This window comes from Manihot esculenta, chromosome 5 (assembly GCF_001659605.2).
Source record: "Manihot esculenta cultivar AM560-2 chromosome 5, M.esculenta_v8, whole genome shotgun sequence".
Lineage (NCBI taxonomy): Eukaryota > Viridiplantae > Streptophyta > Magnoliopsida > Malpighiales > Euphorbiaceae > Manihot > Manihot esculenta.
Window position 1 is genome coordinate 15,692,041 of NC_035165.2, and position 16,232 is coordinate 15,708,272.

The window sequence follows — 16,232 nt, forward strand, 5'->3', positions numbered from 1 at the left end:
TTCGGCGGCCGAAAGTCCCTCCAGAGCCGAAAGTCAGGCAGGTTCGGCGGCACCTTCGGCGGCCGAAACTCCCAGACAGAGACGAAACTCATGCATGTTCGGCGGCACTTTCGGCGGCCGAAACTGCCCTCCAGAGACGAAAGTCCTCTTTCAGGGGCAGGCTTCGGCAGCCGAAAGGCTGGCCTCCCAGGCAGGTTCGGCGGCCGAAAGTCCTTCGGCTGCCGAACCTGGTTTCTGCCAAAGGGCAGAAACTTGGTTCCTCATGCACAATTTCCTCTCAAACCATCCAAACATGCATTTCTCCTAATCTACAACATACATACTCAAGCATACAAGTTCCTAGGGGCATCAAACTACCTTAAACCCCATCTATAACACATCAAGCATCCACATTGTCCAAAAATATAACATGAACTCATAAACCTAACCATAAGCTAAACATGCATTCTACCCCATAGATCTACTTAAAACTTACTTAAAACATGCCATAAGCTCAAGATCGGCCCTCACCTCTTGAAGATCGAGAGGAGAATGACCCTAGCTCGGAAAATGGGAGAGAGAGAGTTCCTTGAACCTCCAAGCTCCAAAACTTGCTCAAATGCTCAAAATCTTCAAAACAAAGGTAAAACTAATGAAAATTGAGAAAGATTTGAAGGAAAGAACTCAAAACCGGCGAGGGATGGCGGAGAGCTCACCTTGGCCGAAAATGGGGAGAAAAGCTCGCCCGTTTTCGGCTAAGGGACCCCTTTATAGGTGGCTGGCCAGGCCACGTTCGGGAGCCGAAAGTGCCTCCGCATGCATGCCATGTTCGGTGGCCGAACTTGAGGTTCGGGGGCTGAACCTGGACTTCCCTCACTTATGCTTTCGGGGGCCTAAGGCACACCCGAAGCGCATGCATGTTCGGCGGCCGAACCTGAGTTTTCCTCCAAGGTTGTTTTCATGCAAAAACTCATTTCCTTTTTACTTAAAATCATGAAATACATTAAAACATTTTATGAAAACATGTTTCTACCCTACTAGAGGCTTCCGACATCCGAGATTCCACCGGACGGTAGGAATTTCGATACAGGAGTCTAGCTGGGTATTACATATGGATTCGATCCTTTCACCACTATCTACAGTTGTAAATTGTTGATAACCAAAAAGGTTATTTTTGACCGGCTTCGACAACCGTGAGTCAAAAATTGGCGCCGTTGCCGGGGAATTGATCTAACTTATTTGTTTTTCTTTCAGGACAAAAAAAAAGCGGGGGGCACTCCATTGCAGATCTGAATCATGGATGAGGTAAGTAGACCTGATCTCTCTTTTCTGACATCTTTTATGAAAGATTTGGCCATAGAACTAGTTCAACAGGTTCAAGCACCCCAGCCACCCAAGCCATGTATGATCTGTGGATATGTGGGACACCTAACTTCCCGATGTCCTACACTTTATGAGGATGACCAACCAATGCATACATTTGGAGGATTCAATGACCAACCAGTACATGCCTTTGGAGGATTCAATAGCCAGCCTAGACATGATCCATATTCTCACACATACAATTCAGGTTGGGGAGACTGTCAGAACTTCGACTATGCTAGGGGTAACAATTATCAGAACTATCAGAGGGACGACCCCTACCTTAACACATACGATCCATATTGGGGAGACCAGCCGAACTATGGCTACGTTGAGGCTAACAATTACCAGGATTACCAAAACTATCAAGCCCAAACAGCACCTCCAAGTTCTAATATGCACCTTGATGAAGAAAAGATAAGGACATTGGCAGTTACTTTGCAAAGTATGCAACAACAAATGGATCAAATGGCCACCTCGTTAAGTGCAATCATGTTAAGAAGAGAGCAAGAACTCCAAGATGGTGAGACAGATGATGAAAGTTGGCAAGTACAAGAACAAGCTGCTAAAGAGGCACAACCAGAAAACTGTTTGTTCAACCCAACTGATCAAACAGAACCTGTTGTAGATTTAGATATCATTGATTATTTGAGCAAAGATGTTTTTTATACAAATCAAGATGATATACTAAACAATGATCCTTGCAGGGAAGAGAGCCAAAAAGAGCCAAAACTGAAAGAAACCAACTGTTACATCCAACAGGTGGACTGCGAACACGCACAGAACAAAGGAGAGCCAATCGCACCTTTTCAGATCAATCTTGCGTAGTCAGAAGGAACTCCAACTGAACCACCTCAGCTTGGACCGCAAGAGAGTCCTGCAACTCTTCTAGTTGCACCTCTTCAACTTCCATCGCCTGAAACCCTCTCCAGTCCTCCATTGAAGACTGTTCTTGCGCAAGATGAAAAAACTGAAACTCCTTTCATCCTTCCAATGCAAACAGTCCATGCCCAGGAGGAACAAATGGTAGTCCAATGGCCCAAACCAAAGGAGCATGCAGATCAATGCCTGCCCAAACCTCCAGATAAGGTAGAATTTGTTTTGCCTGAACTTAATGCCAAATTGCAGCCACCCATGGAGAAATATCAATTGAAGTTGGAAGTGCTCAAAAATGCAAACATAAAGGCTAAAGGCACACCTCATCTGAAAGAGGAGAAGCTAATCATGTTACTTCATGAGTACATGGAAAAAATAGGATGGGCTATGACTAAATCAAAAGGAGTGCTACACTTTTTGCTCAATGCAGTTGAGACTCTCTTCCCTTCTCCAATTACTTGAGCCTTGATCAAGTGGATCGCACCATGCACACCACACCCAGGGGAGTACTCAGTTTCTTTTGCATTTTAATATTTCCTATACATTGAGGAAAATGCATGATTTAGGTGTGGGGGTGCATATTTCTGAATTTTTACTTTTTGAGTTTATTTTTGCTTTGATTTTTAGTTTGCTTGCATTAGTTGAAATTTTTCATTTTTGCTTTCAATAACACACACAAATAGCCACAGTTTTTTTTTTATTTACTTTGTTTCTGTTTTTTTTTTAGATGCTTTACTCATCATATAGACTATGTTGGATGAGTTTTCTTTCCATGACCCCATTGATGAGATAACTCTTTAAACTTATGTTGAATCAATTGCAGTGAGTTGTATTCATGTTTGAGAATTGCCTTTTGAATTGAATCTTGGAGCTTTCCATGGTGAAAAATATATTGATGACCCTCAATTGAGAGAATAAATTGAAAATTGTGTGAATGAACTTAATGTGACTTGATTTAGCAATTGGTGTTGATTTGCCCAAATTATTGAAAGAAATAAAATTCAGCAAAGGCAAAGACCTCAAAAGCACAAATCAAAAACTGTTCCAATGGTCAAAAGACTAAGAACAGAGCTAGTAGCCACTTGGAAAGGTGACCAACTGAGTAACTGGGGGTGGGTATCACAAATATGTACCTTCACGTGAAAAGGTTGGTGACTTCTTCAAGCAAGATCTAAAGTGCAAAAAGCCTGAATAAAGTACTTCAAGGTAAGGGCAAGTCACTCTGAAAGCTAGAAAAAGTCTTATCTGAACAAAATGTGCATGTATGGTCTCTCTTGAGGAAAACAAATCCTAGCCATGGTAAGTAAAGGGAAACAAGAAAAGAAGGTGAGTAATCTTCATGCATATATTCTTCACTGCAATGATTCAAAATAGGTGTCTAGAGTAAGAGCTTAAGTGGAAATAAGGATCAAGTAGCAAAGAAAGCTTATTTGACTATGTTTATTTGCTTGAGGACAAGCAAAAGGCTAGGTGTGGGGGTATTTGATAGAGCATATTTTAGTCCATTTTATCATTATGTTCTTGATGTTTATTTACATCTTTTCTGCTTAATTTTGTGGTTTTAATTATGTTTTGCAGATATTAGTTGTAAAGAGACAATCTGGAGAAAATGCTCTTAAAACTGCCAAAAAGTGCCAAATATGGAAAGTGCCAAAAAAGGAAAGTTTCCAAATAAGGAAAGTTTCCAGAAAAGGAAAGTTTACAAATGACGAAAGTGCAGAAGCAAAAGCAAACAAGGAAAGCTCAGTCAGAAGATTATTTGAAATTCAAATCGCAGATCTTTTTTTCCTTGTTCAAAGATGTGCACACACTGCAGCAGTCATATCTTCCTATTTAGGCAGCAAGATCTCAAAGAGATGCTCTTCCTCTTTTGCGTTCAACATTCAAATTTCAAAAGAGGCTCCACCTAAAAAGGAATGTATGGACAGCATATCTTCCCCTTTGAAGATCAAAATTCATGCATCCTTCCTATTCAGAAACAATCTGCGCGCTTTCCTCTTCTGAAAGCCATCTGCGCGCCACCTTCCTTTTTTGTAACAACTTGGGCAACAAGTTGAGCATGGGCAGCATCTTGGACAGCCTCTACACTAATTAGGAAGTAAGGTCAGCATCTAAACTTATTTAGGAAGCACAATCTGCGCCTCTTTCCCTTTCTGAGACCAAACCGCGCGCACCAACTTCCTTCCGCAAAGCATTCGCGCGCAGCCTTCCTTCTGAAGCCGAAAAACGCGATTCTTTCCTTTTCAGACATAACTTGGGCAGAAAATACCTCTTGGGCAGTAAGTATGACCTTGGGCAACACTTTTCAACTATAAAAAGCCATATAAGGAGCCTCTACATGTCCTTTACACTCCCATTGGGAGACACCTGCGGGATTCACATCTCTTCTTCTACCTTTCTTCTTTTCTTTTATTTTTATTTTTGTTTCAGCCATGAGAGGCTGAAACCTTTTATTCTAGTTGAAGATTAGGTGATACTTTGGTTGTTTTATGGATTAGGAGACTTGATCAAACATTGTTTAACTTTTGGTTGTTCAATATTTATGCAATTTCATGCTTGATTTCAATATTGCTTTGTTGTTTAGATCTACGTTGATTCTTGATTGCAAAGTAATAATATGTTAGTTTGGATGATTTAAGTCCGTAATTGCTTAGATTATTCTTACATAAGAACACTTGGGATAAAACCCAAGGAAATTGTATGATCTAGCGTTATCTCCATACGTTTGGGTAGCTAGGATTGGATCTCTCTATTTCTGAATGCAATTGACAATTGTTTTGATGCCTAAGGCCCAAGGACGTTTCTTGGCAATTTGTTAATTAGTAATTAATTAGAGGACGTTCCCTAATTGGTTTAATCATAAGGAGAGATAATGGTGGTGAGAAGCGTCTTCCATCTCCATAACTAATCTATTGAATCAACCCAAAGGAAACTAAGTGTCAATGATCAATCCCAACAACTAAAGTGGATCCAATTCTTCAACTAGATCTTTCTTATTATTTATTTCTCTTTATTTTTATTATTTGCCTTATTTTTCGATCACTTTTAGCGACTAAATATTATGGTTACTAGATAATAACCAGTCAGCAACCAATTTGGCATTAATCTGAATAAGAATATATCTTTATTTGAAAAACAACACAACAACTAATATTTGATCGTTGTTTAGTCACTAAATAGCGACTAAATAATAAATAGTCACTAATTATAGTGGGAATAAATGGTGCGAAATATTGACAACTAAATTAGCGACTATATGGCGATACATTTATGGCGGGAGTATAATGCCATAATTTGCGACCACTGTGGCGATGAATTTCAATTGATAGGTGCGGCGAATCAGCAACCAAATTATTGGACGTTAAAGTTTTCATTTATCCATTATGAATGACTAAAACAATGTCATTTCATATGCATTGTAGCAAGTAAATAACGACCAATTTATTGGTCACCAAAGTATACAGGAAAAAGAAATAAGAGAAAAATACAACTGTAACGACCCCAAAATGGACCGTCACCGGTGCTAGGAATCAGGTCGACTTAAGGCCGCCAGAACCCGTAGCAAGCCTGCTATAATCTCTGTGTACCTATAAATCTCATACATGATCATACATTTTCTGTGAAAATAAAAACTATTTTCTCTGTACCAAGGCTTAACCTGTGCATGCTACTCTGTACTCTGTACTCTGTATTCAGTACTCTGTACCCCTGACTAGAGCTTGCTCTAGATGGGTTAACTCATACCTGTTAAGCCTGGTTTTTCACATACTCTGTAAAACATATACATATACAGATCATGTACATAACAAAAGATTTACAACACAAAATAACTAAGTCAAGCACAATTCTAACTTTATACACAACTGTTACATCTCTTTAATATTACATGTCCACTATAGTCTATTACACAGCTCTTCTCTTTCCTGAACTCTGCTGGACTTCCCCTGTACACTGTACACTGAACCTGCAAGACTGGGATTAAGGGAGTGGGATGAGCTCTATAGCCCAGTGAGTAGAACAGTAAAACATACCATTCAAACATGATCTTATGGAATGCATCATAACACAAACAATCCACATCAAGGGTAAACCTGTCACCATATAGTCCCGGTAACTCTGCCGTGCCAGGGCGTAGAATCGAGCACCTGGTCTTCCTATCATATATATATATATGTATATAACACCTCTGTACTTACCATTGCCAGGGCGTAGTCAAAGGCTCCTGGACTTTACTATACCTGCCAGGGCGTAGTCAAAGGCTCCTGGACTTCTCTATACCTGCCAGGGCGAAGTCAAAGGCTCCTGGACTTCTCTCAGAGACTATTGGATCATTCAGCATTCACCCACATCAACAAATAACTATGCAATGCAACATATTCGTGAATTTTAATGCAATCAACCTACTGTATACTCATGATGCATGACTTATGCTAAAAGCATTTTATTTCTCAATTAAAAGCATTAAGTTTAGTTCCACTCACCTCTGGCTATCTGGACTGACTCTGCAGGCTCTGAAACCTCTGGAGCAGTACTCACTGCTACTCTCTCTGGTTCCTCTGGTCTGTGTAAGCACAGATAAACTCAAATGAGGGACCAAACTAGCTTATGAACAACTCTAAGAAACTCCCCAAGAATCCCCTTAAACTCACTCTAACATCCATGCAAAGCATGCAAAGGAAAGCTGGACAGGACACTTTCGGCGGCACGTTCGGCGGCCGAAAGTCCTCTCCAGAGATGAAACTCATGCACCTTCGGCGGCCGAAGCTCTCCTTTCGGCAGCCGAAGCTCTCCTTTCGGTAGCCGAACCCTTTCGGGGGAAAATTTCGGGGGCTGAAAGGCACTCCAGAAACGGAAGTCGCTAACCTTCGGCGGCACCTTCGATGGCCAAACTCCCCTTCAGAGCCGAAAGTCCAAAAGCTCGGGGGCAAGCTTGGGCAGCCGAAGCCACCTCCTCATAGGTTCGGCGGCCGAATGTACCTTCGGCGGCCGAACCTGAGTTCATCAGCAAGGCAGAAACTTGCTCTGCCTCTCGGCAAAATGCTCCAATCTGCCTCAACCTCAACCACCTCAACTCCTTAACATGCATACACCCAAGTATATGCTCAAAGGGGTCAAAAACTACCATAAAACCCCAACAACACAAACATACAACACATATACAAGCTTCTCTCACAAAAATCATCAAAACCTCAAAACTAACCCTATTCATGCAACTCTCTCCCAAAACCTCATAAAACCTTCAGAAAACATAAAAATAGGCTCAGGATCTTCACTTACCTCTTGAAACCAAGAAGATGAACGATCCTAACGTGAAGTTTTGGAGCAAATCTCCTTCAAACTCCCCAAAATACACAACTTTGAGTTTTTAGCTTAAAACCTTCAAAATAACATAAAAACGAATCAAACCTTTGCAAGATGTGATAAAAACATGTAAAATACTCAAGAAGGACAGAGTCTCACCTCAGAAATTTGAAAGGAATCGGCGAGCCTTATCCTTTCAACCGACTGAGGGCCTTTTATAGGTGGCTGGCCAGACCACCTTCGGCGGCCTATCGTGAAACCGAAAGCCATGCATGTTCGGCGGCCGAACCTTAACTTCGGCGGCCAAACCTGGCTTTTCTGCCTTGGTTCATTTCACTCAAAAACTCATTTCCTTATGCTTTAAAACTATGAAACATACCAAAACATTTGAGAAAAACATAAATCTATCCCGTCTAAAGACTTTCGGCAACCGGAACTCCATCGAAAAGTAGAATTCCGATGCCGGACTCTAGCCGGGTATTACATTCTCCCCCCTTTAAGAACATTCGTCCTCGAATGTTCCTAAAACAAACAACTAACACATAAAAAGGAGGAAACTAACGGCAAAACAAATATGGATACTGTTGGAGCATAGACTCCCGTGTCTCCCAGGTGCATTCTTCTAGATTATGGTGGTTCCACAGAACTTTCACCATTGGGATCTCTTTGTTCCTTAGCTGTCTGATCTGTGTGTCCAGAATCCGCACTGGCTGCTCTATATAGGTGAGATCTGTAAGAATCTCCACCTCAGGCTCACTCAGAACCTGATTCGGATCTGACACAAACTGTCGTAGCATAGAAACATGAAATACCGGGTCAATTCTCTCTATAGAAGCAGGTAAATCCAGCTCATACGACACATTTTCGATCCTCTGCAATATCTCAAAGGGTCCAATGTATCGTGGAGCTAACTTACCCTTCTTTCCAAAACGAACCACTCCTTTCATTGGAGACACCTTCAGCAATACCATATTACCCTCTTGAAACTCTAACTGCTTCCTGCGAACGTCTGCATAGCTTTTCTGTCTACTCTGAGCTGTTTTGATCCTCTCTCTGATCATGGGCACTGTTCTACTGGTAATTTCTACCAACTCTGGCCCTGCAAGAGCCTTCTCTTCTACCTCTTCCCAGCAAACAGGTGATCTGCACTTCCTCCCATATAATGCTTCATAAGGAGCCATCCCTATGCTAGCATGATGGCTGTTATTGTAAGCAAACTCCACCAAAGGTAGATGCTGCCTCCAAGAACCGCCAAAGTCTAACACACACAATCAAAGCATATCCTCTATGGTCTGGATGGTCCTCTCTGACTGTCCATCAGTCTGTGGATGGAAAGCAGTGCTAAAATCTAACCTCGTGCCCATCGCACTCTGCAGACTTCACCAAAATCTGGAGGTAAACTGAGGTCCTCTGTCTGAAACTATAGACACTGGAACTCCATGTAATCTCACTATCTCATCCAGATAGACCTGTGCCAACTTATCCACAGAATAGTTACTCCAAACTGGAAGAAAATGAGCAGATTTCGTGAGTCTGTCCACAATCACCCATATAGAGTCTATCCTGTTGGACGCTGCTGGTAAACCCACTATAAAATCCATAGCTATGTTCTCCCATTTCCACTCTGGAATCGGCAGTGGGTTAAGCATTCCAGCTGGTTTCTGATGCTCTAGTTTCACCCTCTGGCAAACCTCACAGGCTGTCACAAACTGCGCCACTTCTTTCTTCATGGCTGGCCACCAATAGACCCTTTTCAGATCCTGGTACATCTTGGTGGCTCCTGGGTGAACACTATACCTCGCATTATGAGCTTCCCTCATAATGTCTTCCTTCAGACTGCTACTATCTGGTACACAAAGTCGACTCCCATAACGAAGGATCCCTTTGCTGTCGAATCTGAACTCTACACTGTTGTCTGACTGAACAGTCCTGGCAATTTTCATCAACTCAGGGTCCTCATGCTGTTTCTGAGCTATCTGCTCCAGAAACACAGGTGTCACTCTCATTTGTGCGATCAATGCACCCGTACCAGACAACTCTAATTGTAACCCTTCCTCTATGAGCGTATAAAGTTCCATCACTACTGGTCTCCGCTCTGCTGCTATATGGGATAAACTGCCTAGTGACTTCTGGCTTAGGGCGTCTGCCACAACATTCGCCTTACCCGGATGATACTGGATCTTACAATCATAATCACTGAGCAATTCTACCCATCTTCTCTATCTTAAATTCAGCTCTCTCTGACTCAAGATGTACTGTAAACTCTTATGATTGGTGAAGATCTCGCATTTAACCCCATAGAGGTAATGCCGCCACATCTTGAGTGCAAAAATAACTGCTGCCATCTCTAGGTCATGGGTGGGGTAATTCAACTCGTGCTTCTTTAACTGTCTAGAAGCATAAGCAATCACCCTATCCTGTTGCATCAAAACACAACCCAATCCCACTCGAGAATCACAGAACACTGTGAAATCCTCATTACTGACAGGCAGAGCTAACACTGGTGCTGTTGTCAATCTCCTTTTGAGCTTCTCAAAGCTCTCTTCGCACTGGTCTGACCAGACAAACTTCTGGTTCTTCTGAGTCAGTTTGGTCATAGGAGCTGCTATCTTTGAGAAGTCCTGAACGAACCTCCTATAGTAACCTGCCAGTCCTAGAAAGCTTTTAATCTCAGTCACTGTAGTGGGTCTGGGCCAGTTAGCTACAGCCTCTATCTTCTTGGGGTCTACCTCAATACCCTCTGTTGATACCACATGTCTCAAGAAGGAAATGCTCCTCAACCAAAACTCACACTTCGAGAACTTGGCATACAAACCATGCTCTCTCAGTGTCTGCAGAACTATCCTCAGATGCTGGGCATGCTCCTCTGCATCTCTGGAATACACTAAAATATCATCGATGAAAACAATGACAAAGTGATCCAGAAACTCACTGAAAACTCTGTTCATGAGATCCATGAATGCTGCAGGGGCATTAGTCAACCCGAACGGCATCACTAAGAACTCATAATGCCCATATCTAGTTCTGAAAGCTGTCTTTGGCACATCTGCCTCTCTGACTCTCAACTGATGATACCCAGATCTCAGATCTATTTTAGAGAAACAACCCGCTCCAGCTAGCTGGTCAAAGAGATCATCAATCCTAGGTAGAGGATACCTATTCTTGGTAGTGACCTTGTTCAACTGTCTGTAGTCGATACAAAGTCTGAGGGATCCATCCTTCTTTCTGACAAAGAGCACTGGAGCACCCCAAGGTGAGGTACTAGGGCGGATGAAACCCTTATCTACCAAATCCTGCAACTGCTCTTTTAACTCTTTTAACTCTACTGGTGCCATCCTGTAGGGAGGAATAGAGATAGGTCTGGTCTCAGGCAGCAATTCAATTTCAAACTCTATCTCCCTACCAGGTGGTAGTCCTGAAAGTTCGTCGGGGAACACCTCTAGAAACTCTCGGACTACTGGTACTGTGGCTGGTTCCCTAACCTGACTGTCTAACTCTCTCACATGAGCTAGAAACCCCTGACAACCCCTCCTAAGCAAACGATGAGCCTGAAGGGCTGAAATCAAACCTCTGGGTGTACCTCTCCTGTCTTCTCTGAAGACACACTCTGACCCATCCTGGTCTCTGAGACTAACTATCTTCTCTCTACAGTCCAAAGTAGCACTATATGCAGATAGCCAATCCATCCCTAGAATGACATCAAAATCTGTCAAGTCTAGAACCACAAGGTCAGCTGGAAGGCATCTACCCTCTATGAACACTGGACTGAAACGACAGACTGACACTGCCACTGATGGGTCACATTTGGGTCCACTGACCCAGAGAGGATACTTTAACTCATAACTGATCAAACCCAATCTCTCTATGGCTCTCAAAGCAATAAAGGAATGAGAAGCACCGGGGTCCATCAAAGCATACACATCTGAACACCCAATGATAAGATTACCTGACACCACTGTGTTCGACGTGTTAGCCTCCTCCTATGTCACAGTGAAAATCCATGCTGGGGCTACCGGATTTCCACCACGGGAACCTGCTGCTAAAGTAGAGGCTGCCCCTCTCCCTCTACCTCTGCCACTACTCTGAAGCATGACTGGACCTGCTGGCTGTACAACTGGCTGTACCACACTGCCTGAACTCATCTGCTGGGATGGTTCAAAAGTCACCTGAGGACAATCCCGAGCAATATGCCCTTCCTGTCCATATCTAAAACAAGCTGTAGATCCCAACCGACAAGCTCCTCCATGTGGTCTTCCGCATCTTCTGCATACTGGATACGTTGTGCCAAAGCTTGAGCCACTACCTATTCCCAGACTAGACTTGGCTTTATTCCAGAACTTATTCTTTAACCCTTTTGCTCTATCCCATCTCTTGCTGCCTGAGGTTGCTGAACTGGGGGCCTTAGAACCCGAAGCCTGTGCCTTTGACTGTTTCTGAATATTGGCACTAGCTTCCATTTTCCTGGCTGCGTCCACTATAGCGTGGAAACTCTCCTTCTCTGCTGGAAGAATCAAGGAAGAATACCTGGGATGCAGTCTCATAGTATATCTCCTTGCCTTCTTCTGATCAGTATCATAGGCTTGACCCACATACTGAAGCAAATCCAGGAACTTATCTGTGAATTCATCAACACTCATCTCATCTGTCTGTCTCAACTGTTCGAACTCTGTTACTTTCATCTCCCTGGAACTGTCAGGAAAAGCCCACCCTGCAAATTCATTGGCGAACTCTCCCTATGACATACTGTTCATCCTGGGTTCCACATAATTCTTGAACCATTCTCTGGCTTTCTTGCATTTGAGTGTAAACCCTGCCATCTCAATGGCTCTACTATCATCTGCTCCCAATTCACTAGTTATCATCCTAACTGATCTGAGGTATTCAAATGGATCATCTCCCGTGTTGTATTTAGGAGCATCCAATTTTAAGTACTCTGTCATTTGCACTTTACCTCCAGATGAGCTAGGTTGATGTCTATCAACAACAGGGGCTACTGGTTCTGGTGGTGGTGGTACTGGATCATGTAGCTCTGGGTGTGTTGTACTTGGATGAGTATGGGAAGGGGGATACATAGGATATGGTGGGTAGTAATGAGGATAAGGCATATATGGCATGTAAGTAGGATATGGGACAAAACTAGAGTACTCCGACATACCTCCCATCGGATACTCTAGGTCCTGCAGAAAGGCTGGATAGCCAAAACCTGAGGCCTGAGCGCCTCCCTGCGACTCTCCCATACCTTCTTCAAATCTGCCTACCCCTATGCTGTCATCTCTAGACTGGTCAATCTCCATAGCCTCCCTCATTTCCTCTGATCTTTCTCCTCTCACTGTACCTCTTCTGCTCTCGTCCACAGACCTTCTAGGGTCTATTGACGTACCTTCCCTGCTAGATCTCTGAGACCTTGCCCTTGGCAATGCAGGAGGACGAGCAGCTGGTCTCTCACTATCTGGTGGGACTCCAGTCAATCGAGCTGATCGATGAGTTCCTCTCATCTTTACTCTCTCTGGAAAACAACACATAATAAGCACTTTAGCACATAAACATCACATATCAATAATGCACATACAACTCATGGCATGTCATAAACAGATAGGACTCAACACCCTATCCTAGTGGACATGATTTCCTATTGTGCTTGACCACTTCTAACCTCTATGAGCCCAACACTGTCTCTATAGGTCCGATCATATGAACCTAGGGCTCTGATACCAATCTGTAACGACCCCAAAATGGATCGTCACCGGCACTAGGAATCAGGTCGGCTTAAGGCCGCCAGAGCCCGTAGCAAGCCTGCTATAATCTCTGTGTACCTGTAAATCTCATACATGATCATACATTTTCTGTGAAAATAAAAACTCTTTTCTCTGTACCAAGGCTTAACCTGTGCATGCTACTCTATACTCTGTACTCTGTATTCAGTACTCTGTACCCCTGACTAGAGCTTGCTCTAGATGGGTTAACTCATACCTGTTAAGCCTGGTTTTTCACATACTCTGTAAAACATATACATATACAGATCATGTACATAACAAAAGATTTACAACACAAAATAACTAAGTTAAGCACAATTCTAACTTTATACACAACTGTTACATCTCTTTAATATTACATGTCCACTATAGTCTATTACACAGCTCTTCTCTTTCCTGAACTCTGCTGGACTTCCCCTGTACACTGTACACTGAACCTGCAAGACTGGGATTAAGGGAGTGGGATGAGCTCTATAGCCCAGTGAGTAGAACAGTAAAACATACCATTCAAACATGATCTTATGGAATGCATCATAACACAAACAATCCACATCAAGGGTAAACCTGTCACCACATAGTCCTGGTAACTCTGCCGTGCCAGGGCGTAGAATCGAGCACCTGGTCTTCCTGTCATATATATATATGTATATAACACCTCTGTACTTACCATTGCCAGGGCGTAGTCAAAGGCTCCTGGACTTTACTATACCTACCAGGGCGTAGTCAAAGGCTCCTGGACTTTTCTATACCTGCCAGGGCGTAGTCAAAGGCTCCTGGACTTCTCTCAGAGACTATTGGATCATTCAGCATTCACCCACATCAACAAATAACTATGCAATGCAACATATTCATGAATTTTAATGCAATCAACCTACTGTATACTCATGATGCATGACTTATGCTAAAAGCATTTTATTTCTCAATTAAAAGCATTAAGTTTAGTTCCACTCACCTCTGGCTATCTGGATTGACTCTGCAGGCTATGAAACCTCTAGAGCAATACTCACTGCTGCTCTCTCTGGTTCCTCTGGTCTGTGTAAGCACAGATAAACTAAAATGAGGGACCAAACTAGCTTATGAACAACTCTAAGAAACTCCCCAAGAATCCCCTTAAACTCACTCTAACATCCATGAAAAGCATGCAAAGGAAAGCTGGACAGGACACTTTCGGCGGCAGGTTCGGCGGCCGAAAGTCCTCTCCAGAGACGAAACTCATGCACCTTCGATGGCCGAAGCTCTCCTTTCGACAGCCGAACCCTTTCGGGGGCAAGTTTCGGGGGCTGAAAGGCACTCCAGAAACGAAAGTCACTAACCTTCGGCGGTACCTTCGGCGGCCGAACTCCCCTCCAGAGCTGAAAGTCCAAAAGCTCGGGGGCAAGCTTGGGCAGCCGAAGCCACCTCTTCATGGGTTCGGTGGCCGAATGTACCTTCGGCGGCCGAACCTGAGTTCATCAGCAAGGCAAAAACTTGCTCTACCTCTCACCAAAATGCTCCAATCTGCCTCAACCTCAACCACCTCAACTCCTTAACATGCATACACCCAAGTATATGCTCAAAGGGGTCAAAAACTACCTTAAAACCCCAACAACACAAACATACAACACATATACAAGCTTCTCTCACAAAAATCATCAAAACCTCAAAACTAACCCTATTCATGCAACTCTCTCCCAAAACCTCATAAAACTTTCAGAAAACATAAAAACAGGCTCAGGATCTTCACTTACCTCTTGAAACCAAGAAGATGAACGATCCTAACGTGAAGTTTTGGAGCAACTCTCCTTCAAACTCCCCAAAATACACAACTTTGAGTTTTTAGCTTAAAACCTTCAAAATAACATAAAAACGAATCAAACCTTTGCAAGATGTGATAAAAACATGTAAAATACTCAAGAAGGACAGAGTCTCACCTCAGAAATTTGAAAGGAATCGGCGAGCCTTATCCTTTCAACCGACTGAGGGCCTTTTATAGGTGGCTGGCCAGACCATCTTCGGCGGCCTATCGTGAAACCGAAAGCCATGCATGTTCGGCGGCCGAACCTGACTTTTCTGCCTTGGTTCATTTCACTCAAAAACTCATTTTCTTATGCTTTAAAACTATGAAACATACCAAAAAATTTGAGAAAAACATAAATCTATCCCGTCTAAAGACTTTCGGCAACCGGAACTCCATCGAAAAGTAGAATTCCGATGCCGGACTCTAGCCGGATATTACATTAACGTCGTTTTTCTACTTAATTAAAAAAAAGAGTAATACTACTTTATTTTGATACTTCAGTGAGATGGCCAAACCTAAATGCCTCCCGTCTTCTTTCTTTGGTAATCAGGTCTGGGTCATCTTCTTTCTCCAATGATTGTCACCAACAACTCTAGGTCTTCTATCTCCAAAAATTGTTGTCTTAGTTCAAAAGGCGATCGCCAACAGCGACTGTCAACAACTGATTTTGTAACGACCCTAAAATGGACCGTCACCGGCGCTAGGATTCAGGTCGGCTTAAGGCCGCCAGAACCCGTAGCAAGCCTGCTATACTCTCTGTGTACCAGTAAATCTCATACATGATCATACATTTTCTGTGAAAATAAAAATTCTTTTCTGAACCAAGGCTTAACCTGTGCATGCACTATCTCTGTACTCTGTACTCTGTACTCTGTACTCCTGACTAGAGCTTGCTCTAGATGGGTTAACTCATACCTGTTAAGCCTGGCGTAGAATTCTGATGCCGGACTCTCGCCGGGTATTACAGATTTGGTTCAAAAGGCAACTGTCATCTTTTTTTTTCAACTCAAGTGATTGTCGGCAATTGATTTGGTCAAGCCTCTTTTCTTTCGGTCAACTGATTTGAGGTGCAGCTCCTAAACCTTAATTTCTTAGCCACCTCGAAAGCTCTTCTTCATTTAGACCCGCCACCCATCCTTAGCCATATTTCTCTCAATCTCTTAGCCATATTCAAACTTGTTGTA